This window comes from Narcine bancroftii, chromosome 13 (genome assembly GCF_036971445.1).
Source record: "Narcine bancroftii isolate sNarBan1 chromosome 13, sNarBan1.hap1, whole genome shotgun sequence".
NCBI lineage: Eukaryota > Metazoa > Chordata > Chondrichthyes > Torpediniformes > Narcinidae > Narcine > Narcine bancroftii.
The window spans coordinates 88051847-88077220 of NC_091481.1; the positions used below are offsets into that span (position 1 = coordinate 88051847).

General features: G+C 45.0%; 1 pseudogene; it reads right to left on the minus strand.

The window, feature by feature from the left end:
- LOC138748768 (homeobox protein Meis1-like) overlaps window positions 1-23186 on the minus strand; it is a 195758-nt pseudogene extending 172572 nt beyond the window's left edge.
- Between the last annotated feature and the right edge of the window lie 2188 nt (window positions 23187-25374).

The window sequence follows — 25374 nt, forward strand, 5'->3', positions numbered from 1 at the left end:
AAGACTGAAGTTAAACGGGGCTTTGGGGAGAGAGCGTGTTGGAGGGAATTGCACTGGATTTTGCTCGCAAGGAGCTAATCAATTGGCTTCCATTTAATGCTCATTCACAATTCTTTGATACATTTTCCTACATTAAGTGCAAATGCTTGTGCATTTTTCCGGAGTCATAATAAGAAGTGATCCTTTATAAATGTCCTCTTAGTTTAATGTGTCAATATTTCAATTTGGCTTCAGATTGCAAACAAATTCCCATTCTAATTAGTAACAGAAAATATCGATGCTTTTTAAGGAGACAACTTGTGCTGAAATGGCTAGTGTGTTCCTACCAGATCCATTTTAATTCATGTTAAAAGTAGCAATCAAATGTATTACAAAAAAAGACAATTTTACACAAAAATCAGAAAATGATAAATATTCCAAAAGGTATTTTAATTATCAATGGTGACATTGCTCTCTAAGTTCTGAGTGGATCAACTCCAGTTCTGTCTTCACTGGTAGTCAGAGACGCTGGGAGAATGAACTGGGTAATTGCCGAGAACATGTCTCACAGGAAACCATTCAGCCCCAAACCTCTACTATGCCCTTTTAAGGGAGTCATCCAATTACAACCTCTCCTCTACCTTTTATGAAGCGATGTACTATTCCTCAAATCTGATGAGGACATCCTTCCAAAATGTACAGATGTTTGCACCCAGTATAATTAATTATATCGAAGAAATAATGCAAGCAGCAGGTGGAAAGAGGCCATTCGGCCCATCGTGTTTATGCATCTTTATCTTGAAGTGATTGAAGGCTGGTTCCACGATCTTGCCATCTGCGCACAATGAAACAAATCACCCCCTTCTCATAAATGTTGAAGGTTCAGTGACACGACTGCCATAGCGGTTAGCGCCACGCTATTACAGCGACAGCGATCGGGACCAGGGTTCGAATCCTGTGCTGTCTGTAAGGAGTTTGTGCGTTCTCCCCGTTTCTGTGTGGGTTTTCCCCAAGGGCTCCAATTTCCTCCCACCCTCCGAAATGTACGGGCGGCATGGGCCAAACCAGCCTGTTCCCGTGCTGTACGGCTAAAGGAAATTCTTGAAAGGGGACATTGGTTTGGAAAATGAAGAAAGACCAGGTGATTTGTTAAATGAGAGAAAGTTGCTGGAAGGGTGGGTGTGGGTGGGGTGGGTGTGGGTGGGGTGGGTATGGGTGGGGTGGAGTTGGTATGGGTGGAGTTGGTGTGGGTGGGGTTGGTATGGGTGGGGTTGGTATGGGTGGGGTTGGTATGGGTGGGGTTGGTCCTGATTCTCTTGTGTCTTAGATTCTGCTTTTGGCAGTGGATTTTGCTCTACTTATTTTTTTAAATTGAAAGCCAGCTATTCCCCCCCCACCCCCAGAGCCTTTGTAACAGCTGGTAATTATAGCAGGGAGATCTTCCATCACTTCAGCACCCATGGTTATTGCTGGCAGCTTGATCACTGCCTGGTGTTAACAGTCATTCCAATTAGCTGACAAACTGGCTGAGGATTGGGAGGGGTGAGTGACCTATCATTACAAGTTCTTCCTGACCAATGCACAGATTCGGAGATTTCCTGGGTCTTTCTGTGACCTCTCACTTTAGTGTTCATTGGACAACGGTGGAGAGCTCAGGGGATTTGACTTGTACATTTGTCCTGGGAATTGTAGTTAACATTGGGGCATTCTGATCGAAACTTGACAACAGTCATTCTCAACCCTATGGGCTCCTGAGGACATTGCTCAAAGTTTCTGGGCCCCCCCCCCCACCCTTTCCCCATGAAGCAGTCAAGCTTAGTTGGTTTCTTCTGCAATTCTCTCCAACCGACTACAGAAAAAATATCAAAAACATTTTATGATTTCACTCCAAGGACTGCCTTTGTGGTACGCTGTTAGCCAGAATCAGACACACACAAGGTAAAGACTGCACAATAGGGTTTAAACCACAAAGACTTCCACAGAGCCAGGCTGGCTGTGGATGCAGCAACTCTGAGTGAGGCCTCAGGAGGCTGGCACAGGCTCATATCCCGTAAGGTGATTGACACCCAACTGGGTGGGGCTTGATCCATTCAGGCTGACTGATTGACAGCTGGCCAGGTGTTGTCCTGACCCCTTACACTCCTGCAGGTACAGAGGTTGTCTCCTGCAGTAGGCCGGTGGTGTACCACCACAGCCTTAAATGTGTAGTGGGGCCCAGGAGGGCTGTACGGCCCCCTATGAGAAAGCACCAGTAATTTCAAAGGTGGGTGGCACAATATAGAGATAGTGCTGCCTCTCTTCACCAGCGACCTGCATTTGATCCTGACTTCCAGTGCTTTCCCTGTGGTTGCACATTCTCCTGTGTGGGTTCCCTTCCACCCCCCCCCCCCTATATATGTGTGTTGATGGGTCGCAGAAAATGACTCCTGCAGGTGGAGTTGAGAGCTGGAATCTGCAGTGAAAATAGGCTGGAGTTGGAGAAACTCATGCCCTGTCAGCTGGCATGTACTTAATGAGCCAAATGGTCTCTTCCTATGTCATGAGGAAATCTGAAACTTTTAAATGAAGAACCTCACTATGGTGTGGTCCATCACTGTGAAGGAAGTAGAGCATTTCAAAGGCTTTCAATTATTATTATTGGCACTTGAGAGGGAATAATTTGCAATTTCATGATCGAGGGTTGGTACTAATACACTGAGGACCCAGTTCTATCCCAGAGAGAGACTGGAAATGAATTGTGTCAATGCATTAGTCGAGGGGCTTACCGGGGCTTGGGCCTCCTTGGTTCGGCTGGGAGTCGGAGGAGGAGCTTGGAGAGAGTCGGGCTGTGAATCAGAGGAGGAGGAGCTTGCTGTAAGTGACAGGGTTAATTGGTCAAGGGGCCAATAAAAGGAGTGAAAGGGGGAGGGAGCGGCCAGTGAGGAGTGGCTCACTGAGTGAGTGGGGCAGTGAAGGAGTGAGACTTCCTGGCTTTGGCGAAAGCAGGCAAGGAGAAAAGGTAAGCTGAGTTATTTGCCTTTGTATTCAGAGTCACGCCAATAGGGCTAGTGCTCTGTACTGGGTGTCAGATGTGGGAACAGTGGGTGACCTCCACCCTCCCAAATGGCCACATCTGCACCAGGTCTACCGAGATGCAGTTACTAAGGGAGCGAATTAGGGATATGGAGTTGCAGATTGATGTCCTGCAGCTTGTAAGGGAGAGTGAGGAGTTAATCAACTCAACTTTCTGGGTGATAAATACTCCAGAACCCGTGTCAGGTCAGTGGGAAACCGTCGGTGGGGAAAGAAAAAAGTGAGAAAAACGGAGAGCACACCAGTGACTATCCCACTCAGCAACAGTTATGTTGTGTTGGATTCTGTTGAGGGAGATGACCGGACAGAAGATGGCCACGGGCACCAGGTCAATGGCAATGAGCCTGGCAGAGTGGTGCAAAAGAAAAGGAAAAGGAGAAATGCAGTAGTTATTGGGGACTCTATTGTCAGGGGTACAGACAGGAGGTTCTGTGAGCCAGATAAGTATACCCGCATGGTGTGCTGCCTCCCTGGTGCAAGGCTACGAGATATCACAAATCGGGTCCAAAATATTCTGAGAGGAGAGGGAGAGCAGCCTGATGTCTTGGTACATGTGGGTACAAATGACATTGACAAGAAAAGGGAGGAGGTAATGGAAAGGGATTACAGTGAGCTGGGACGAAAGCTGAAAGACAGGAACGCTAGGGTGGTGATCTCGGGATTACTACCTGTTCCAAATGCAAGTGATGAAAAGAATGTAAGGAAAAGGAAAATGAACGTGTGGCTGAGGTGCTGGTGTACAAGGCAAGGATTTGGCTTCTTGGATCAATGGGATCTCTTTTGGGGAAGGCATGATCTTTATAAGAGGGACGAGTTGCACCTAAATCCAAAAGGTGTCAACATTTTGGCAAGTATGTTTGGTACAGCAGTGGGGCAAGGTTTAAACTAATTTGGCAGGGGTATGGGAACCAGAGTGATAGGGAAAAGGGTAGGGAAGATAAAGTAATGGCCAGGAAAAGTAAAATAGGAAAAGTAATGTTGGGAGGAGAAAGTAAAAAATCAGATGGTGCAGGGAGTTTTCGGGTCAATGAGAGTGTTAAGAAAATTACAAAGAAAAATAGTGGGCAGAAAAATCAAAAGAAAAGGTTACAGAAGTCACTAGATATTAAAAGGACAAAGAGCATAAGGGCACTTTATCTGAATGCCCACAGTATTAGAAATAAGGTCAGTGAACTTGAGGCGCAAATCGGTACCCATGTCTATGATTTGGTAGCCATCACGGAAACATGGCTACAAGGTGACCCTAAATGGGAATTAAACTTTCAAGGGTATCAGGTGGTGCAAAGAGATAGACAGGATGGTAAGGGAGGTGGAGTTGCACTCTTAATCAAAGATGAGCTCCAGGCAGTAGTGAGGGATGATACAAGATCTAAAGAGCATAATGTTGAGTCCATTTGGGTAGAGATAAAGAATAACAAAGGGAAAAAATTATTGGTGGGTGTTAACTATCGCCCACCATATAACAATAGTTTAGTGGCACAGGAAATAAATAGAGAGATAAGTGAGGCATGTAATAATGATACGGCAGTAGTCATGGGGGACTTTAACTTCCACATAGATTGGGAAAATCAAGTTGGTCGTGGGAGTCTGGAAGAGGACTTCATAGAATGCATCTGCGATAGCTTTCTTGAGCAGCATGTTAAGGAACCCACAAGGGAAAATGCTCTCCTGGATCTCGTGTTGTGCAATGAGATAGGTAGAGTAAATGATGTAATAGTCAGAGAGCATCTGGGAAATAGCGATCATAGTAGGATTGAATTTCTCATTCAGATGGAAGGGGACATAATTAGATCTAAAACTAATATATTATGGTTAAACAGGGGTGACTACCATAGGATGAGGGAGGAATTGGGCAGAGTGGGCTGGGAGCACAGGCTCATTGATGAAACAGTTGAGGAACAGTGGAAGATTTTCAAAGAAATATTTTGTAATGCTCAACAAAAATATATTCCGGTCAGGAAAAGGGGCAGCAAGGGAGGGAAAATCAACCGTGGTTAACAAAGGAAATAAAGGAGAGCATAAAATTGAAGGCGCAGGTGTACAAAGATGCAAAGAGCAGTGGGAAACTGGAAGATTGGGAAAACTTTAAGAGACAACAAGGGGTTACAAAGCGGGTAATAAGAAATGGGGAAAAGGATTATGAAAGTAAATTGGCACAAAATATAAAAACAGAAAGCAAAAAATTTTATAAATATATAAAATGGAAGAGGATGGCCAGAGTTAACATAGGACCCTTGGAGGATGAGAAAGGAAAACTGGTAGCAAAAAATAAGGAAATGGCCAAGGCATTGAACAAATATTTTGTGGAAGACACGTCCAGCATGCCCAAGTGCGGAGTTAAGGATGCGAATGTTGGGGAGGACCTTGATAAAATAGTTGTTACAAAGGAAGTAGTGATAGAGAAACTAATGGGACTAAAGCCAGACAAATCACCTGGTCCTGATGATATGCATCCAAGGGTTCTGAAGGAAATAGCAGAAGTTATAGTTGATGCATTGGTGGTCATTTACCAAAATTCCTTGGATTCTGGGCAGGTCCCGGCAGACTGGAAGGCAGCAAATGTCACGCCACTTTTTAAGAAGGGATGTCGGCAGAAGACTGGAAATTATCGGCCAATTAGCTTGACGTCTGTGGTTGGAAAAATGCTTGAAGCCGCCATTAAAGATGAAATAGTGAAACTTTTGGAACGTAAGAGTTCAATCAGGCAGATGCAGCATGGTTTTAGAAAGGGAAGATCTTGTTTGACAAACTTGTTAGGATTTTTTGAGGATATAATGGGTGCGGTGGATAGAGGGGAACAGGTTGATGTTGTATATTTGGATTTCCAGAAAGCGTTTGATAAGGTGCTGCACAAGAGACTATCAGTAAGTTACAGGAAAGTGGAGTCCGGGGAAGTCTATTGGCCTGGATTGAAAATTGGTTGTCTGACAGGAGGCAGAGAGTCGGGATAAATGGGAGTTTTTCAGGTTGGGAGAGAGTGGTAAGTGGGGTGTCGCAGGGGTCGGTGTTAGGCCCACTACTGTTCATCATTTACATTGATGACTTGGAGGAGGGGACAAAATGTGGTGTCGCCAAGTTTGCGGATGACACCAAATTGAGTGGAAGAGCAAATTGTAATGAGGATGTGGAGAGTCTGCAGAGGGATAGAGTTAAGCTGGATGAGTGGGCAAAGGTCTGGCAGATGGAGTACAATGTTAGTCAGAGTGAGGTTATCCAGTTTGGCCAAGAAAAATAAAAGAGCTGAATATTATTGAAAGGGTGAAAAACGACAGCATGCTGTTGTGTAGAGGGACTTGGGAGGGCTTGTGCATGAATCGCAAAAAGTTAGGTTGCAGGTGCAGCAGGTTATTAAGAAGGTAAATGGAATGTTGGCCTTCATCGCTAGAGGAATTGAATTCAGGAGTAGGGAGGTAATGTTGCAACTGTATAAGGTACTGGTGAGACCGCACCTGGAGTACTGTGTCCAGTTCTGGTCTCCATATTTGAGGAAGGATATACTGGCTTTGGAGACGGTCCAGAGGAGGTTTACTAGGTTGATCCCTGGGATGAAGGGGTTGACTTATGATGAAAGATTAAATCGTCTAGGATTGTATTCGCTCGAGTTCAGAAGAATGAGAGGAGATCTTATAGAAACATATAGGATTATGAAGGGTATGGATAGGATAGATGTAGGAAGATTTTTTGAGCTGGCCGGGGAAACTAAAATGAGAGGACACAGTCTCAAGATTCGGGGGAGTAGATTTAGGACAGAGATGAGGAAAAATAGTTTTTCCCAGAGAGTAGTGAATGTTTGGAATTCTCTAACCAGGGAAGTGGTTGAGGCTGCCTCATTAAACATATTTAAAATTCGGTTAGATAAATTTCTACATAATAGAGGAATTAGGAGATATGAGGAGAAGGCAGGTAGGTGGAGTTAGGTCATAAATTAGATCAGCCATGATCTTATTGAATGGCGGAGCAGGCTCGATGGGCCATTTTTGGCCGACTCCTGTTCCTACTTCCTATGTTCCATTTCATACAAAATCAGGAGGAAAAATAAAGGAGGAGATGTTTGCAGATTTGGAAGGTGGACAGCAGAACCATGTCAAATATCCTCACAGGAACTGTTGGGGATGGTGAAGTTATGGGACTGATAGAACATTCAACCAGGCGCAGGGAGCGAATTGATGGACAGGATGGATCTCCATTCCTACAGGAATAATTCTGACAGACCCAATGTGTTATCCTGCAAATGACAACTTCGCAAGTTTATTTCAACACCTTCACAAACTCAATGTCCAAACAAAAGGCCATTCTGCCCATCTGGCTTATTCCACCCCATAAGACCATAAGACGTAGGAGCCCAACGTCCTCTCTACTGTTTCATCATGAGCTGATCCATTCTCTCCCTCAGCCCCTTTCCCCTGCCTTCTCCCTATAACCTCCGATACCTATTAATCTCTGCCTTCCGGCCCACGAGTCAGTGCCACCCAATTAACCTACATCCTCTAGTGCGTTTGAAAGGGTGGGAGGAAACTGGAGCCCCTGGGGAAACGGGGAGAACACACAAACTCCTTACAGATAGCGCAGGATTCAAACCCTGGTCCCATTCCACCCATTTGACCTCCACCCCGGAGGTTTGAAGGGCAGGAGGAAACCAGAGCCCCCGGAGGAAACCCACACAGACATGAGGAGAATGAACAAACTCCCTACAGATGGTGGTGGATTTGAACCTGCATTGCTGGTGCTGTTAAAGCTATCACCTTAAACATCCTCACTGACAATAGACAAAGGAGGAAAAACCCAACACCCAACCCCAACCAACCCATTTTCCCTTGCAACCACTGCAACCGTGTCTGCCTGTCCTGCATCGGACTTGTCAGCCACAAACGAGCCTGCAGCTGACGTGGACATTACCCCTCCATAAATCTTCGTCTGCGAAGCCAAGCCAAAGAAACATCCTCAGGTATCACACTAGAGCAGTTTAAAACGAAGACCCTTCTGACAAGGGGCCTTCAACCTGAAAATGTTAACACTTTATTATTTCTATATCCCCTGGAGAACCTTTGACTGAGATGAAGCAGCCGTTGTCCCAATCTCTCACAGGATCATTCTTGGAACATGATATCTCCCTTGCCAGCCTCTCTCATACCCCAGCATCTCTGCACATGATCTCAGTACAATATTATTACTACCATTCATTGCAAAGTTACTTTGTTCCAACTGGCCTTTTGCTGTCTCATCCCCAGACTTGGCTGTGCCTGATGCAGTCGGAGTCCAGGACAAACCATCCTCGAAGAGAAGTCGCGAAGGAAGGCAGCGAGAACGAAAGAGCAAGGACTCCGAATAAAGGCAACGACAGTCTTTGATTTGAATCACAGATGTGGCCTGGTCTGCTGAGTATTTCCATCAGTTTATCTTCTTATTTCCGAATGCACCAAACAACTAAAACTAAGTCAAGGGGCCAATGGTTCTCAACCTTTTTCTTTCCTCTCACATCCCACTTTAAGTAATCCCTGTGTCATCGGTGCTCTGTGATTAGTAAAGGATTAAGGTGGGATGTGAGTGGGAAGGGAAGGTTGAGAATCGCTGCTCTCGACCCAATTGTTACTGAAATATTTTGCTTGAGAAAAATGGTCATTGGCCCATTTCCTTTGGAGTTCTGAAACCCTACACATAACGAGTCCATGAGGGATGATTAAAACAGTGGTTTTCAAACTTTTTCTTTCCATCCACATCCCACCTTAAGCAATCCCTTACTAATCAAGGAGAATCAATACCCTAGGGATTACTTAGTGGTATGTGAATGGAAATAAAAAGGTTGAGAACCACTGGTTTAGAACTATGGGACTAGAGAACCCTACAGCATAAAATCAGGCCCTTTGGCCATTCTAAAGTGTGATGAACTCTTATTCTGCCTGTTCTCATTGACCTGAACCCAATCCATAGCCCTCCATACCCATCTTATACATATACCTGTCCAAATTTTTCTTAAATCTTAACATTGAGCCCACATTCACCACTTCAGCTGGCAGCTCGTTCCACATTCTCAACCCCATCTACATGAAAATGTTCTCCCTTGTGTTCCCTTAAAACATTTCACACTTAACCCATGTCCTGCAGATGTTGCCTCATCTAACCTCAGTGGAAAAAGCCTGCTTGCATTTACTCTCTCTTCACCCATCATAGTTTTGTGGACTTCATCAAATCTCCCCTCACTCTTTGATGCTCCAGGGAAAAATGTTCCCAACTTTTCCCTGTAAATGAGTTCATCAAGGGCCTGGCAATATACTTGTAAATCTTATTGCAATGTGCTGGAAGAGGGCAGAGGGTTAGAAAATGGAACACAGATTATTACAGCACAGTACTGGCCCTTCAGCCCATAATGTTGTGCTGACCTATTAAACCTACTCAACAATCTAACCCTTCCCTCCTCACTCCTGTAACATCCATGAATCTGTCTAAGAGTCTTTTAAATGTCCCTATTGTACCAGCCTCCTCTCCCAGCCCTGGCAATGCAATCCAGGTGTTAAAAAAAACTTAGATATCAATCTAGATTTCAGATTTATTGTTAGAGTAGTTACATGATATCACATACAACCCTGAGATTCTTTATCCTGCAGGTGAGGCAGAATTACCACTTACTGGTTATGCAAAAACAAACTGTTCTTAACGTACACATGTAAACAAATAAAGAAATGGAAACAGAATGACTGTGCAAATCAGAGAGAATTTTTAAAAAAAATGATAAAGTACACAAGGGTCCTTAAATGAGTCCCTGATTGAACTTGTTGTTGAGGAGTCTGATGGTGGAGGGGGAGCAGCTGTTGCTGAACCTAACGGTGGGGTCTTGTGGCACCAATCCCTCTGTCCTGATGGCAGCACCAAGAACAGAGCGTGTGCTGGGTGGTGTGGATCCTTGACGATCACTGCTGCTCTCCAATGGCAGCATTCCCTGTAGATGTTCTTGCCGGTGGGGAGGGTTTTGCCTGTGATGTCCTAGGCTGTGTCCACGACATTTTGAAGGGCTTTATGCTCAGGGGTATTGGTGTTCCCATACCAGACCATGATGCAGCCGGTCAGGGCACTTTCCACCACACATCTGTAGAAATTTCCCAGGGTTTCTGATGTCATACCAAAATTCTGCAAACTCCTGAGCAAGTAGAGGCGCTGACAAGCTTTCTTCACGTTGCTATTAGTGTGTTGGGTCCATAAAAGAGCCTGCGACATCGTAGCTCCCAAGAACTTATCCATGATGTCCCCCCTAAATTTGTTTAGGGGTGGAGAAATTTAAGAAAAATACGCTAGGGACCTGCAGCCTCAGTAGATGGACAGAGAACTAACTGCCAATAAAGTGACAATGGAAATTTTCCCCCTGTAGTGTTTCATCTACAAATCTAAGAGAAGAAGACCACAGAAGGACACATAAATAGCCTCAATGGTCGGGCTTCAGGGTCGTTAAACTAGCCTGCGAAAGTCCAAGCAGTGGACCCTCTTTATTGTCACAACGTAATCTGGTTGACTTCACTCCCGGGTTATAATGTACATCTGGATCATCCGTCATCATCAACCAATTCCTCTGAGCTTGTTTGGAGCTGAGGTCACTCAGCACCAAGTGTTCACGCAACCTGTTCCCATGATGCAGATGTTGACAACCTGGAGCCATTCTGAAACAGGGCCAAGACGTCAGAAAGCTGTCTGGGATTGTTTCTGCACAGTCTCTCACAGATCTGCACAGCTCCACCTACGCTCCCACTCTCAGTAATTATTCACCGACATTCGTCACAGTTCTATTTTAATCTGTGTTCTGCAACCATTAACTTGCGTGTACACTCACACACATATATACATATATATACATACACACAGATACACACTCACACATATATTTACACACACACACACACACACACACACACACACACACACACACACACACACACACACAAACAAAAAATTAAGGAGCTGAGAATTTGACTCCATGATGGCCCAACACACTCTGAAATCTCTCTCGTGTTGTCAGTTATTTGGGAAGGACAGAATCAGTTGGCCACAGGCAGAAATTAAATGCACAGCAGTTCCTTCACTAAGTGATTCACTTCTCACCCCCCCACCAACTGGTGGTGGGAGCAAGGTTGCTGGGATAGTAGGGTGCAGGGGTGGGGTCTCGACGGGCATTTCCAGCAACATTACAATTTTGTGGTTTTAGCTTTTATTAACATTCCCAGAATCCTTGAAGTTGTGCTCGAATCCCATGTTAACTTCGGACAGAAGAATCACCATCGAGCCAAGAGAATATCAATATCTCTGGAACCAAATCTGAGTACACCATCAAAGTTGCTAGGTGCTAAATCCCAGATATCTACTGCTAATGCAGGTGAAATGACAAAATAAGCTCATGGGTATGACGATCCTGGCAGGCAGTGCTGTTGGGAATCATACATCACACATGGCAGAAAGATTACAGGGAAGCTTAGCTTTAACGGGTTGGCCCACTGACTGGAATATCTGTGGAGAGCACACAGGGGGGGGGAAATGTGATCATCAACACTTTGGCTAAAGGAAAAGGGGATGAGGACTGGTGCCACAAATGGAAAAGATGTTTGTGGCATGTGCGTGCCTTTCAGGACATCCCAATGGCCTCCCGTCTCCCCCTCAGACAGAGTCCTGATTTTAAAACCTGTCCAATATTGCACCATGGTTAATTCAGGGCCTTGTAGAAGCACCACTGCCCACCATTCCTTCAACTTACTGGCAGACGGGCCAAATGAAGTTGCCCAAGGATCATTGGACATGGAATGGTTGCTGCAGAGGAATGGGTCAAAGGCCAGTCCACAGGACCGTAAGAGCACAGAGAGGATCACTGGGGTTTCTCCCCTTCCCCCCCTCATCATTGTGATCTACCGAGATTGTTGTCTGAAGAGGGTGTGCAAAACAATTGAGGACCCCTTCCATCGCACACACACCATCTTTCAGGATTCTCATGGATTTCTGTGCCCAAACAATTATTTTTAAAAAACTGTCAAACAATCCCTTTGCGTGTTATCTTCTCTCTCATAGTCAGACCTCTGGTGATCGATGTGTAAATGAAGGTCCCATTCAAAGATAGGACAATTGTGTGCAACCATTTTCCATTTCAATTAATTCACATCATTACAGAATTAAATCCTTGCATAGTCAGCTTGTGTTTCCATTCACATGTACGTTCAGTGGACCAAAGGTTTAGACAAATGTCTTCTTGTCACTCTGGCCTGGAATAGTCAGCTAAATCCAAGTTGAAGTGCCTTACTGAAGTCTTCATGCTACTCTCAGAGTGTCTAGAAATAATGATGTAAGTATAGGAATTAATATCTTCCTTATGCCTGCTGGCAGCCGGTGGAAAACAGCTGAAATTACAGAACACCTCCAGACATCATTCAGCAACACCCCAGGGCATTTCACCAGTGCTTGTCAGATTAGACAACCTACTGAATAAGAGTCCAGGCAACCAGAAGTGGGAGTAGTCTAAATAGTGGAAACTTTCAGGAAAGAGTGGGGGGCTCCCTCCTTGGGATGAATAACTTCCTTCTGCCTCTTAAAATGTGGAACTGAGAACAAGAACAGGTCCTTCAGCCCATGACTGGCTGCATCACGGTCTAGTATGATCAATAAATGCAGAGAAGATTTACAAGGATGTTGCTGGGACTTGAGAAGCTGAGTTACAGGGAAAGGATAAACAGGTGAGGGGTTTGTTCCCTGGAGCATCGGAGAATGAGGGAGATTTGATAGATGTTTAAAAAAATATGATGGGCATGGATAGAGTAAATGCAAGCATTTTGGTACCTAGACCTCTTGTCTGATGGCAGAAGCAAGAACACAGCGTGTGCTGGGTGTTGTGGATCTTTGATGATTGCTGCTGCTCTCTGACAGCAGCATTCCCTGTAGATGTTCTCGATGGTGGGGAGGGTTTTGCCTGTGATGTCCATATGTCCTTACCAGGCCATGACGCAGCTGGTAAGAACACTTTCCATCTCATATCTGTGGAATTTTCCAGGGCTTCCAATGTCAAAGCAAACCTCCGTAAACTCCTGAGGAAATCAAGGCGCTGACGAGCTTTCTTCACGATGCCTTTAGTGTGTTGGGTCCAGGAAAGATCCTCCGAGATAGTGACTCCCAAGAACTTAAATTTGCTCACCCTCTCCACCTCTGACCCCCCCCCCCCCCCCCCCACCAGTGATCACTGGATTGTTCACCTCTCATCTTTCCTTCCTGAAATCAACAATCACCTCCTTGGTTTTGGTGACATTGTGTGCAAGTTGTAGCTGCTGCACCATTCGGACAAGTTTTCAATCTCCCTCCTGTATGCCTGCTCATCACCTTTCTTTATACAACCCACTACCATGGTATCGTCAGCAAATTTGTAGATGGTGTTATTGTCGTACCAAACCACACAGTCGTAGGTTTAAAGTGAGTATAGCAGGAACTAGAACGTGTCTGAGTGGCTTCCCTCCACTGTTCAAAACATACTGGGGATAATAGGTTAATTGAGTAGCATGGGCCAGAGGGACTTGTAACCATGCTAAATATTAAAAATAAAACTTGTCTAAAGGAGTACAGGAAGGAATCCAAGCCAGCATTGATCCTAGGTGAGTGTCACTAAGAGCAGATTATGTGATATCTCTCTCCAATGTTTGTGCGATCTAGCTGTCTGACACTTGCTGCTGTGGATCCATCGTTCCAGCAGTGTCTACATGTCAAGTCAATCAAGTTTGTTGTCATCTGATTATACAAGTAAGTACAAACTGATAAAACCGCGTTCTCCGGTCTTGGTGCAAAACACGTAGACACACAACCAGACATAATACACATACAGACAAACAATACTTATGCAGGACAAGTATTTAATCTATACAGATAAATAAATAGATATGGTTTCATGAATATGAGAGTCTCTTGTGAGTGTGAGCAGTTCCTTTGGTCGTTCACTATTCTCACTGCCCGTGGGAAGAAGCTGATCCTCAGCCTGGTGGTGCTGGCTCTGATCCTCCTGTATCTCTTCCCCGATGGGAGCAGCTGAAAGATGCTGTGTGCGGGGTGGAAGGGGTGTTCATGTGTTCTTTCTTCTCCAAACTTTTTCAGTCTGAATGAGGCATCGAGCAATTTATAAACTATTACATTTCATCTGCAAGGACTTAAAATTCTGATGAAAAACTGGACATTTCTTTTTGCAACAAATCTCACTCCATGTCATCATTTGTTAAGTTGGTTCCAAAGAAATGGCCAGTTTTTAAAGTGTTCGTTCAAGCTATTTTATGAGGTGTTCCCTCAGAGGCATTTGTTGAATACTGATTAAAGCTTCACAAGCATTAAACCTATATTTCTTTGCCTTGGTAAGTAACTCAGCATTCATGGGCCAAAGAATGCCAGTGTGAAGTTCCTTTAATTATTTTCCAACCAGAATAAAGACAGTTTACTATTGATTATAAATCTTCACAGCAGCCCTGAACTATCAGAATCGCTTGACAAATTCACAGGATGTTCTCTGTAGTGTGAAAGAGATCCCAGTTCTTACATTCCCAATCAACCCACTCCCCATTCCCATAGAAACACACAGTCCAGACTATTCACAGAAAGAGTTTTGACTTGTTTTCAAATTTTTAAGCAGTTTGATTTGTCAGAGGAACTCATGGTGTGATTTTCTTTCTCTTGCCTTGCATTTTAGTTGCAAGGGATTACTCCAGAAATTCTGGAAATCAAAGGTGCAGAGTGAAACTCGAAAGCCTGCAGACGCTGTGATTGAAGTAAAAGCACACAGTGAATGCTGGAGGACCTCGGCTGGTCTCGCAGCATCCACAAAAGGTAAAGAGATATCACCGACATCTCAGGCCTGAGCCCTTCTTCAAGGTAGGGAAAGTTCTCACCTTTCCTCTTATCATATCCAATTAAAAAAGGTGAATAAGATGATGACAGGCATTGATCGAGTGGATAGTCAGAGGACTTGTCCTGGGATTGAAATGGTGGCCACAAGATACAGGTTTAAGGCACTGAGGGGTAGGTACAAAGGAGATGTCAGGGGTACTTTTTTTTAAATATACAAATGCAGAGAATGGTGGGTCCATGGAATGGGCTCCTGGCAACGGTAGTGGAGGCAAATACGATAGGGTCTTTTAAGAGACTTTTGGATAGATACATGAAGCATAGAAAAATAGGGGGATATGGATAAGCCTAGTAATTTCTAGGGAAGGGACATGTTTGGCACAACTATGTGGGCCGAAGGGCCTGTATGGAGCTGTAGAAACCTTTGTTTGTTGGTCTGGACTCCTCCTCCTCCCATTCTCTCCCCAGCCTTTTACTCACACCTTGAAGAGTGAATCAGGCCTGAAACACCTCAGAAACATATCTTTACCTCCTATGGACGTTGCAAAAAAGGCCGAGTTCCTCCAGCTTTTCCGTGTATTTTTAAATCAAAGGTGCTCTTGTCAGCAAAGAAAAAGGAAATCACAAAGTTTTAAAGTTCTGCTTCATTATCTTCAGCCAGTTTTGATTGGTGGCATTAAGTGGTGGTTTGACCTAACCATTTATGAAAAGTTTGTTTGCCACCCATGCAACTTGAGAGCACGGGAACTGCACGAGGATGGATGTGGTTTGCGGCCAATGCCAGCAGTAGGGAAAGAGGATGAGATCCAATCAGAGTAGATGATACAAACAGTTTTCTTTTACCTCAGTCAATGAATGCTGGTGGAAGATTTTGCCACAAGCCATTTTGGCTGAAAGTAGTCCTGCCGTTATCAAAAGGAGCATCACTGGGTAGTGACAATTGCACCCATTGACTAATTGCAGATGGATGCTGACATCACTGGGGTAGATGTGGAGTTGGCGTTTACCAAAATCAGGGATCAGCCATTCAGGTCAGAGCTGAGAAGAAATGACTTCACCCAGGGTAATCTTTGTAATTCTCATCACTGAATATCCAGGAGAGAAAGATACTGAGTTTGGAGCCAAGGCACAAGGAATTCATTGTTGTAGACGTCTGTGGAGGTCAAGTCATTGGGGATATTTAAGGCGGAGGTCGATACATTCTTGATCAGGAAGGGATACGGGGATAAGGCAGGAGTGCCTGAAGGTAAATTTGCAGGTTGAGTCAGGGGTAAAGAAGGAAAATACAATGCTGGCAATCATTTCAAGAGGAATAGAATATAGGAGCAGGAATGTGGTGTTGAGAGTTTAAAAGGCACTGGTGAGACCTCATTTGGAATATTTTGAGCTGTTTTGGGGTCTTCATTTAAGAAGGGATGTGCTGACGTTGGAGAGGGTTCAGAGGACGTTCACTAGGATGGTTCCAGATACGAAAGGGTTATCATATGAGGAGCGTTTGACAGCTCTTGGCCTGTACTTGTTGGAATTGAGGAGAATGAGGGGGATCTCATTGAAATATTTTGAACGTTGAAACATGTGGACAAAGTAAATGTAGAAAGGCTGTTCCTTCAGGATTGAAGGGCATCCACTTAGAACAGAGTGCTGTGAATCTGTGGATTTTTTTTGTAGCCACAGGCAGTTGTGGAGGTTGGATCATTGGGTGTATCTAAGGCAGAGAATGACAGGTTCTTAATTGGCTAGGGCCTCATAGGTTATGGGGAGAAGGTCAGGCATTGGGGACGAGTGGGAAAATGGATCAGCTCATGATTAAATGGTGGGGCAGACTTGATGGGCTGAATGGCCTATTTCTGCTCCAATGTCCGATGGTCTCATGAATGGGATTGAAAAGAATAATAAATCAGCCATGATGGATTGGCGGGATGGACTCGATGGGCTGAATGGCCTAATTTGATTCCTATGTCTTACGGTCCTAGGGATTGAAGCAGCAGAGAGTTATAGAGGAAAGGAGTGGGTAACCAAGTCAAATTTATGACTTCCAAATGATGTCAAAGGAGGACGGTTTATTCACCACCTCCTGCAGCTTCTTCTGAACTTCAGCAGAATAGCCCTTGTCCCACTTTGTGATGCACCCAGAAAATCTGCCCTTGATGGTGCATCTGCAGAAGTTGTTTTGGGACAGGGGGGTTCATGCCAAAGGCCATCTGAAAAATTAGTTGATGCCTTCTTGACCCAGGTCATGCCATTGTAGATAATTATTCAGAAAAAGACAAGCTATCTATATGTTTGCCATCAGCATCATTGAGATGTGGACAGAGGTGTTGGCTCTTCCCCCTCTCCTGAACACAGTGATCATCTTTTTCATTTTATTGCCATTGAGAGGGAGGTTGTCATCTTAACACCATTGCACTGGACCATCTCTTTCTTGCAGTCCATCTCATCATTATTTGATTCCTGACTCACTAACTGTAGTTTCATCTGCAAATTCAAAGGTAGAGTTGGAACGGTGTTTGGCAGCTCCCTTGTGGGTGTCGAGTGAGTATCACTGGGGGCTGTGTACACATCCTTGAAGAGGGCTGGTGACGAATGCGATCACGGAGTGGAGATGATACTCACAAGCGAGTACAGTCCCAGATGACTCGGTCTCTCCTCGTAGGCCAACCCCCTCATCCCTGGAATCAACTTGGTGAATCCCCTCTGCTCCACCTCCAAAGCCAGTCCATCCTTCCTTGAGTAAGGAGACCAGAACTGCACGCAGGACTCCAGATGCAACCTCACCAGTACCTTGTACAATTGCAGCATAACCTCCCTGCTTTTAAATTCAATCCCTCTCGCAATGAAGGCCAACATTCCATTTTCTTTCTTGAGAACTTATGGCACCTACAAACCAACCTTTTGCATAACCACACCTTCTACAGAGAAGATTGCTGCAATAACTTACCATTTAAGTTAATGCGGAGACAAAATCCACGCAAGAAACATAATCTGGTCTCTGTATACTTCCAGACCATCAATGTGTTTGCATCTTAACTACCTAATAAGCTGTTAAGTTCAAGGGCAATTTGAAGTGAAGACAAGATTCTGGCAGTGACATTCACTTCTCCTGGAATGTCTACCATGAAGACTGTTAAAGTGACAACACTCTTAGGGTAGTGAAGAGATACAGTAAAGCCCCTGGTATCCAGCACCTATGGGGATTGGTAGTACTTTCTGGTGTACTTTCTGGTTGCTTGAGACTCACTGTTACAATGCCTAACTAATACACCTGCATTAAGAATAAACAGTAAAAAATACAAAAATGCTAGACTGTACTGACACTGATCAAACTTCACTTGCACAAATATACAAACCTTAAAACATTTTAAAAATATTTTCAGTCATATTCTTTGAAAACATTTAACCGTCACTGTAGCTGCAGGTTCCTCCCCTCCATGGAGCCGCCCAAAAGATGAACAATAAAATTATAGATAATTAATATCTCTCCCCCACCCACCCCCCCCCCCCCAAGTTTACAGATAAAGTCTCTGATTGGGGCGGTTCTAACTAAGCAGGGATAAGTAGACACTTTAAGAGAGTCGCCCCAACGGCGAGCGGCATCAGCCAGGTCTTCATCCTGGGCGACACCATCGCTGTTTCACACAACTTTATTCCAACAGCTGCTACGAGCAAAGCCCAACCAAGGCCTCCGCTGGCTAGATATTTGCTCCCATCTTCACCAAAGGTTGGTGTTACTTCAGAGAACATTTACTTGTACAATTTAAAACTTTATTTTTACCCGAAATTTTATTCTTATGTACTGTAAATTTATTTTCCTCAAATTTTTTTGCCAGTTGCTTGAATTCTGGATACCAAGGGATTTACTGTATACATGTCTTCACTGATTGCAAGAGTTGTGACGTCATGTTTCTGCTGAATAAAACATGTGAAACAGCATTTGGAGTATTGTGCACAGTGCCAGACTATGGAAAAGATGTCATTAGGCCAGAGAGGTGCCAAAAAGGATTGACATAGATTTGAGTTATTGAGAGAGAGTGAATATTCTCGAACTGCTTCCTCTGGAGTGTAGGAGGCTCCTTATAGATTTACCAAATCATAAGGAGGCGTGGAATGGTTACAGTCATTTTCCCAGCTCCAGAGGGGACTCTATAATTGGAGAGCACAGATTTAAGATGTGAAGGGTAGGGTTTAAAGGGACGGGGGGGGGGGGGGGGGTGGGTTGTTTTTTCCATCAGAGGATATTACCTGGAATAAGCTGCCTGACGTGATGGTAGAGGCAGTGAAATTACACAATCAAAAGATATTTGGACACGTATAGCAATAGGGAAAGGTTTAGTGCAGTGGTTCTCAACCTTTTATTTTCTATTCACATACTACTTTAAGTAATCCCTTACTAGCCACAGAGCACCTCTGGCATCCTAGGTGTCAACTGGGACTGAGCAAGTTGGGCATTTTGGTCGATATAGGACATTGGCTGAAAGGGGTTGCGTGCTACAGAATTCTTCAGACTGAATAGGCATCCTCCAATATCACAAGAATAGATCAGAAAGCTAGTTGATCAAATAGATTTTTTCCCTTATAAAATACCTACTCAGCACCTATTGATTCTTCTTAACCTGCTGTAGGACATCAGCTTCACACCTCACTGTATGTGAGCTCCTGATGCCAGTAAATGTTCGTTCAACACAGCATTTTGCCTTATTATAGCAACCACTTTTAACTTTTTATTGAAGGCCATAACCTCAAGCATGACGAGTCAGCAAGTTACTACACCCTGGAGCGTCAGCCAAGATTATGAACTCCAATCCTGGCGTGGAGCCAATTCTTCTGGCACAGGGCCAACTGCTCTGTCAACTGAGCTGAACACATTCCCTGTAACATGGATCTTGGGCCTGGATCCTCAGCTCCACACATGCTAGAGTTTGATTACAATCAGACACAAGGTTCCAAATGACCAAGCGTTTCCACAGGATCAGAGGAAGGGGTGAAACTGGGGTCTGGTGCTTTGCACAAACATGCTAGAGAAACTCAGCAGGTCATGGAAAGCAAAAATCTGGGTCAGTGTGGGTGAGTGGTAGAATATGGGAACTGGACAGAATATGGAGAAATTAAGGCAGGATTAATGTAGGATTGGGAAAATTGATGGTCACCAGAGATTTGATGGGCTGAATGGCCACGTTGTTGGATTCCATGATTGAGATTGAGAACAAGCAGATAATTATCCTGCATCACATCCCTATGCCAATTCTGACTGCCGCCTGTCCTGTATTGTCACACATAGATCCGGACATCACCATTCCCTGTTGTTGGTTCCACCACCTCAAACCCTGGGTTTCAAGCCCAAGATGTCGGCTGCCTTTTGCAGCGTGACCTGCTGAGTTTCTCCGGTACAGTTGAATGGGAAGGGGCTGTGGTTTACATGGAAGATATCTTTCATTTCTCAGTGAATTATGGCATGGGTCTCTTGCTTTTCATCAGGACCATCTTAATGTATTGTCCCTATAGCCGCATGACAGAACTGTGCAGAATACTCCATGTGTGGTCTCACCAACTTCTTGTCCAGTTGTAACATGATGTCCCAAGTCCTGATCTCTGTGCTGACCCATTGGAATCCCTTCTTCACCATCCTGTGTACCTGTGTTATAGAACACTCTTCAGGACCTTAGACATCCTGCCAACTTTGGCAACACAAACATGATTTGTTATGGCACATGTTCAAAACAGGGTGACACAGTGTTGCAGCAGTTGAATCCTGACCTCGAGTGCCTTCTCTATGGACTGTGCCCTCTCGTAGGGTCAACGGCTATCTAGCAAATAAGTGCCATGAAGCGCAGAAAGGGCATCCCTTGCATTGAAGCTTGCTCTGGCCATTCACTGCAACAGAACTTCCCCCAGCTGTCTTGGATCTCAACAACATGCCGCTGGATCCAGGAGGGGATGTCGAGAGGGTGGGGTCTGGACCTGTGCCATCCCCTACTCACCTAAAATCCATTCATGCATGTGCTGTTCCTTTCTGAGGAGTGGGGTATCCTTGTATCAAACCCCCACAAACTGACTGAAAGGAATAATCATCCTCCTACAAGATGGATCACCAGAAAAGAAATACAGGGGTGATGGGCTTGCTTTACTGGAACCAACATGGATTCAGTGATAGCTATTGTTTGCAAACAATAACTAATGAGGATGTATAGAGGAAGGATCATATATCTATATATTTGAGGGAAATATTGTCCAGAAGAGCAAAGACAGATGGGTTAAAGAGACAGGCTGTGTGTTCCAGGCCCCACTGGGGTTTTCAATTAACTGGCCCATTTGAGGCTGAAAGGTTTGAATGGAGAGGGGAGAGTCAGTCCTTGAATTCAACTATTGTTTGGGTCAGTCCTCAGATCAAGGATTCAATGAAGACATCTCTGTGAGGCACTGCCTCAGGAACTCAGGCTACATCATAAAGGAGCCCCATCACCCTGGTCACAACCTCACTCCGATCATCTGGCAGAAGGTGTAGACGCCTAAAGTTCGGGTTCAAGATGAGTTTTTTTAAAACAAGATCTATCAGTTTCTTGAACCTTTCGCAACCACCCTAACTAATCAAACACTCTACAGAGCAAGTTTAAGGCTGGGGCACCCGATCCATTCATCCCTGCGATGAACCGGGGAAGCTGAACCGGACATGCACCCCTATTTCAGAGAGAGACTGGCGTGGACTCGCTGTGCCCGTTGGCAGATCTATAAAGGCGACAGCTTCGTTCCTTCCACCCGCAACACCACAAACCACCCCTTTGCCGTCCACCCTCCTCGAGCTCGGTTCCTCCGCACCTTGCAAGCTATTTTCAATCAGCAAAATCCGATCTACTTCAAGCACCGAGATGCAATGTTACACGGGCCACACTCTGAATGGACATTTAAATGCGAGCTCTATCGATCAGATCACCGTCGCCTCCTCATAGCCCGTGAGTCTCTACAAATGACCCCCTTCTGGCTCATTTTAATGTTGGATTGAATCCTTGCATCGGCAGCTCAAACCATGACCAATCTCTCCTTCCTTTTATATCAGACAGAAAGTTGAACTGAATGTTCGGCTGCCGCTGCGTTTCATCCCTGAGCAGTAAATACATTGCCCTCGTATTCTTGGATTTTATCTCTCTCTCACACACACACACATCTCCATTCACAGACACACACGCACTCACACCGCCTCTCACACACATACACAGTTTCTCACAGGACACACACACACTCAAAACCTCATCTACACTGAATTCTTACTCTTCACACCTTTTACGCACACAAACACATTCTTATTTCTCTCCACATCCCCACACATGCACTCGTATGGGCACAAACTAAGCACATTTACACGCAGTAAAAGTATGGGATGTACGGGACTGTATTGCGTGAATGTAACTGGAAATTCACGTTGTGTGTGTGTGTGTGTGAGAGAGGTTGAGGGACTTCCACTGTTTCAGAGAGTGCGTTCCCGAGGGCCTAAAATTTTAGACAGTGTTCCCAAAAAGTATTGGGAAAACACGAATCGAAGTCACAAACCCATTTATTTCATCCACCTATTTAACAGATAAACATTTGGAACAGGACACATGCTTAACCTGGTAAAATCAGTGATCCGCGAAATAACGCATTTACAAATTAATCTCTTGGCAGGAATTTAAACAAAGCAGGATACGGAAGATCGAATCTGATCAATTCCTCGCCTCCAATCCATTTCTCAACATCTTTTAAACATTGCTAGTATTTCCGACCAGAACATTCAAAGCAAGACCGAGAAGATTGGCCGTGTTCTCCAGTCACAAAACGTGCTCCTGGATATATTTTATTTAAATGTTATTTCTTTTTTTTCAAATGAACAGAGAATATTTAGGAAAAAATACGAGATCCGCTTCCATAAAATCAATGAATAATGATGATGTAACATTTTTACTAGGAATACGAGAAAGATCCAACAAAATACATACCAAACGCCACGATTGCATCCTGGTCGAATTTTTCAGAGAACATCGATCTAAAATTACAACCACGGGCGATCTGGGTGTTGGCCGATACTCTCAGCAGTGGGATTCTCCAAGAATCGAAACCCCACGCTTGTAGTTGACTGCAAGTCGAGGTGTTTGTTTACACTGTAAGCAATAGCTTAAGATACACGTTACATCACCACACGCCCGACCAAAAACCTCCCCCTCTCTCCATCCCCTCTCTCTCTCGTTCACTCTCTCTGCCTCCTCTTTACATGAGGCGCTCACACCCAAAACTGACCCTCGAATCGTGTTGAAGCACAAACATTACAAATGTACAATTAACCGAAAACGATATGAATTCTCGAATCGTTCGCTGGAGCCCTCTGTTGTACCCCTCGCGTTATTTTTTAAAACGTTCCAACAGATCAGTGGTCCTCCTGACATTAGCCGCGCGGAGCACATGGAACCACTGTGCGGTCGCCCCTGCTCCTTTCGACGGGAGCGGGGAAGTTTTGCACCGATAGAATCTTCATCACCAGTCCTAACATCCAACGCCGCATCCATGACTGGAGAGGGGTCGCGCCGAAAGTGGCCCCTCGTTTGAAAATCGCCCTTCACCTCGGGATGTTCAGCAGAACCTACAGCTGCAGATCCCCCCACCCCCGCCCCGCGATTTCTCAGCGCTCTGTTCAAATTGTTTTGTTGAAGTGGTCGGATTTTTACCGGTTCGCGCTGCGCTGTTGATGCTCGCCAACTAACGAGAGGTGTCGGGTGAGTTCTCATCCCCTCTCCCCTCCCCGCCCCCCCCCCCACCCCCCGGTCGGGCAACCGAGACGAGCGGGAGACCGCCGATTTGGAAACAAAAGCCGGGGCTTTCTCATCCACTGAACTGGCAACTCGACGTGTTAAGACCTTGAGCTCTTTATTTTATTTGTTATGTGTTGGTGAGACCCTGAAAAATCTCATCGCCTCATAGAGAGACTTGAAGTTACATTTCTAGAATAAAACGAGAACCAGGACACACAACACATGTATAGCTCATGTTGCACAGACTTATTCTAGCAATATAGAAAGAAAATGTGAAATAAAAACATTAAAAAGCTGGAGTCGTATTGACACTTGCATTCATAAGGACTGCACGGAAGCGGTTAGCTAGAATGCAGGCTGTAATTTTCGGACTGGAGGCAGCCGTCCGAGTCGCCCCTGAATCCAAGTCCGGCTCCAGAAGTGGATGAATTTCTCCACCCGCTTCTGGCCGCAACACATTGGGGGCCAGGGGGTGTGTTGGTGTCAAAACCTGGGTGAATTGGGATTGGCGCTGACGGGGTTGTAGACGTTAGCCTGTCGATGTTCTCCCGAGTTCAAGTCAGCTTGAACGGGATGCTCGCTGAGTCGACTTTGGACGAACCCGCGATTAGATTGTACCTGGACAGGGTTAGATTCTAGAGCGCTTTAATATAGTTTTAAAAGTTCATAAGGAGCAATGTTTATTTACCCCCCGCCTTAATTTACGGTCGCATTGGGACTAAATCGTCAATTCTGTCATTTACTGCTGATCTAGAATCGGATTCGTTGATTCTTTTAGAGGAATGCGCTTGACCGCACATTTATTTTTGCGAGTTGAACGTTGGAACGCGCCGGGTTGGTGTGGAATTGCAGCTCACACACAGCGTTTCTCTTGTCCACCCTCCTCTCCCTCCATCACCCCGAGAGTCAGCGGCAGGTCACCGACCGGCTCATGTAAAGGTGATGGATCGCCGCGGTGAACTCCGTGGGGCATCACAAGACAAACATAAAAGGCCGCTCTCCCCGGGCCATGGCCCTCTCCACACATTGCCCGCTGGCTGGGTCCTTCAACACACAATATGGACCAAGTGATCACCCGGTTAATCCTCCAGGACCAGAAGATGTGTTGTGTGTTGGGGTGCTGTGTGAAAGAGTGTGTACGTGTGTGTGTGTGAAAGTGTGTGTACATGTGTGTGTATATGTGAGAGTGTGGGGGGGGGGGGGTGTTTGAGCGAGGGATGCTTCACATTTTGTCTTAAATTAAAAACACCCGAATGTACAAACCAAAGAGCGGAGGGAAAACGGTTTAATTTTACGCAAATGGGGAGGCGCTGGGTTTAGACGGTTAACTCCAGCACATCGTTCAATGATCACCGCACTGTTAACCCCTTCCCCGCCCTTTACAGCTGTCAGGACAGTTCAACGATGGACAAAAATACAGGCGCCGTTTGGTACCGGGCAGGGAAAATACCTCAAGGGCAGAAATGATGTTCGGAGATTGTAACGTGAAAGAATGGCATCAAAGAATAAATCGACACCGTGACACAAACAAAATGCAATCACACAAAACACTAACTAGTCGTGGGGCACCTCGCTGGAAACGGTTTGGGGGGATGGAAATAAATATTTGTGCTTGTTTAAATTGAACCAAAGAATCCCGGGAGAAAATACCGACCGCGCTGTGCCGTTATTTTTTAAATTGGGAAATCGGAGGTTAAACGAGGAAGTCCAGATGCCC